Source organism: Cervus canadensis, chromosome 21, assembly GCF_019320065.1.
Source record: "Cervus canadensis isolate Bull #8, Minnesota chromosome 21, ASM1932006v1, whole genome shotgun sequence".
Taxonomy (NCBI): domain Eukaryota; kingdom Metazoa; phylum Chordata; class Mammalia; order Artiodactyla; family Cervidae; genus Cervus; species Cervus canadensis.
The window spans coordinates 50771796-50774854 of NC_057406.1; the positions used below are offsets into that span (position 1 = coordinate 50771796).

The 3059-nt window shown below is 40.6% G+C and overlaps 1 non-coding gene across 1 annotated transcript; it reads right to left on the reverse strand.

Annotated features, from left to right (window-relative positions):
• Nucleotides 1-2723: 2723 nt before the first annotated feature.
• On the reverse strand, nucleotides 2724-2795 carry TRNAC-ACA. The gene has a single exon. It is a non-coding gene; the product is annotated as a tRNA-Cys (tRNA).
• Nucleotides 2796-3059: the final 264 nt, after the last annotated feature.

Below are 3059 nucleotides of genomic sequence, written 5' to 3' on the forward strand. Positions count from 1 at the left end.
GCAAGCATTAATGTGTTTCCTTGCACTGCAGTCAAAATGAAGTTTCAAAAGAGGCAAACAATTTGGTCTGCTTCTTTTCCCCTTATGGCAGCTTCTAGCTTTCATTTTTCTGAACAATTATTTTCTAATTCAGATGCTTAATAAGAACCTTCGGGTCAATATGATGAAAGACACTTTGTAAAATGAAGAACCAGCATTATGCCAAATTAAAGTTTGGATCCTTGTAATGAATGAACCATTTTCTATATAGAAAACCATGGCTATGACCCAGGGGCAGTGCAGAGGCTTTTTTTTTTGGTTCTTTCTAATGAAACTTTCTCTCTTTTTTTCTCGCCAGTTGCCTTGTGTCTCAGCATTGAACGTGGCCTGCTGGACTTTGCCGCCGGTTCCCTCCGCCTCTGTGCCGCGCAGTGGTAACTGCTACTAAGCGTGTGCTCCGCAGAGCCACGTGTGTGAGGCTGGTGTTCCCTTGGAGTGCTGGTACAGGACATTTCATCCCGTTTGGGTCCCTGGCCCCCTTTTCTATTTTGGCTTCGTGAAACCTTGTTCAGCCGTTACCAGACAGAACAAAATGCCCAGCAAAATGGGGGAAAGCACTGCAGAGAAAATGTTTACACAAGGCACAAGGACCAGCCAGCTATAGCCTGATCGACTTTGTGATCTAACTGTTCACAAAGTGAAAACCATAGGACAAGCTTCGGCAGGATGAGGTGAGGGTGGGGATTGGAGAACAAGGGGGGAATAAATCTTGTTTTAATTAGCAATACAAAAGAGGGCCATTTAACTTAAAGAGGACTAGCATGGATGGTAGAATCATATCTTTGGCTCTGTATTTATTAATGGGTGACAATAACAGACAGAAGGAAAAATGAATTTGCCTCATTCAATAAAAGCAAATAATCTAGGTTAGTGGTATTGGATCCTCACTAGGGCATAGCAGGAGCATGATTAAGTTTATGTGTGGGACTGCTAGAAGTTCAATTATTTTAGGGTATTTTTAAAAGCTTTATTGAAGTATTTTAGGTTATTTTAGATTCTTGCTCGTAAGGGCCTTGCCAATTAATAAAGGCTGTGAAAGTGAAAGTGTTTGTTGCTTAGTTATGTCTGACTCTTTCTGAGTCCATGGACTGTAACCTGCCAGGTCCTCTGTCCATGGGATTCTCCAGGCAAGAAGACTGGAGTGCATAGCCATTCCTTTCTCCAGGAGATCTTCCTGACCCAGTGATAGAACCCGGGTCTCCTGCATTGCAGGAGGATTCTTCACTGTCTAGGCCAGGCTGTAACTGTAGTTATCACTGTATGCCCAGATCAAAAGTCAAGCTCTTGAGTATGACCTCAGAGTTACTACTCTTCCACCAAAGTATGTTCCACTTTTAAGTCACTCCCATAGCTCTAATTATGCTTTTAAAGGTCCAGTTGATAATCTTGATTTGTTATGGTCTTGTTTGGTTCAGACTGTACTAAAAGGAATACCTAGTTGGAAATTCTCTGCAAATTCCACTTTATTTACTGTGCTAAATTGCTTCAGTTGTGTCCAACTCTGTGCGACCCTATGAATTGTAGCCTGCCAGGCTCCTCTGTCCATGGGATTCTCCAGGCAAGAATGCTGGAGTGGATTAACATTCCCTTCTCCAGAGGATAGTCCCAACCCAGGAATCAAACCAGCATGTCTCACGTCTAACCTGCATTGGCAGGCGGGTTCTTTACCACTGATGTCACCTGGGAAGCCCCACTTTATTTACAGTTCAGTGCTTTTTGTTCCCCAAATTATTCCTTAATTTATCATCCCTGGTTGAAATATTAGAGACTTTTTAAAGAGTGTAAATTAAGAAGTTTCTGCTTTGTGTTTTATTTTTTTTGATGGTTCGACTTACACCATCCTTTAGCCCAATGACTTATTCATTTCTTATTTCTCCCTTTAGCCCCATGTCTTGTTCTCTGGGTCCATGGACCTTGAACTGAGCAGATGATAGATGAGGTTCATTCTGGCTACAGTGATATGTTAGCAGATATAAATAATAGTGTTCATTTCAATAAAATAAGATATCTTGGAACAACCAAGAAATAACTGTTATTAGTTTTATATTATTTCACTGTTTCTACTATTATCTCTGTAATGGACATGGCAGTAAATAACAGTTTTACCTTCATGTTGGGAAACCAAACACAGATCAGTTAAATGTTATAAAAAATCATGCTGTATTTTGCACCTGTTTAAAAATCAGGACAAGGAAAACATCAGAACAAGCTCTTCAAGAGGTCTATGTAGAAAGAAAATTATTATTCACTGGTTCATTGAAACTCAAGAAGGAATTTTTATATCAGAGCATTTTCTGATATCGATCTATATTAAGACTATAAAGCTAGTTTCTTAAAGAACCTCCACGTGCTCTCTATAGTGACTACACCAGTTTAAAAAAATCTGAAAATAGAACTACTATATGACTCAGCAATCCCACTCCAGGGCATATATAACTCCAAAAGATAATATACCTCAGTGTTCATTGCAGCACTGATTACAATAGCCAGGACATGGAAGCAAACTAAATGTCCACTGACCGAGCAATGGATAAAGAAGATGTGGTACCTATGTGAAAGTGAAGTCACTCAGTCGTGTCCAACTCTTTGTGACCCCATGGACATAGCCCACCAGGCTCCTCCATCCATGGGATTTTCCAGGCAAGAGTACTGGAGTGCGTTGCCATTTCCTTCTCCAGGGGATCTTCCCAACCTGGGGATTGAACCCAGGTCTCCTGCATTGTGGGCAGATGCTTTACCATCTGAGCCACCAGGGAATCCTATATACAATGGTACCTATATACAATGGAATAAACTCAGCCATAAAAAGAATAAAACTGTATCATCTGCAGAGATGTAGATGGACCCACAGGCAGTCATACAGAGTGAATTCAGAAAGAGAAAAACAAATATCATATATTGATGTATATATGTGGAACCTAGAAAAATGGTACAGATGAGCCTATTTGTAAAGCAGAAATAGACACAGACATAGAGAACAGATTTATGGATACCAAGGGGGGCTGGGGGATACTGGGATG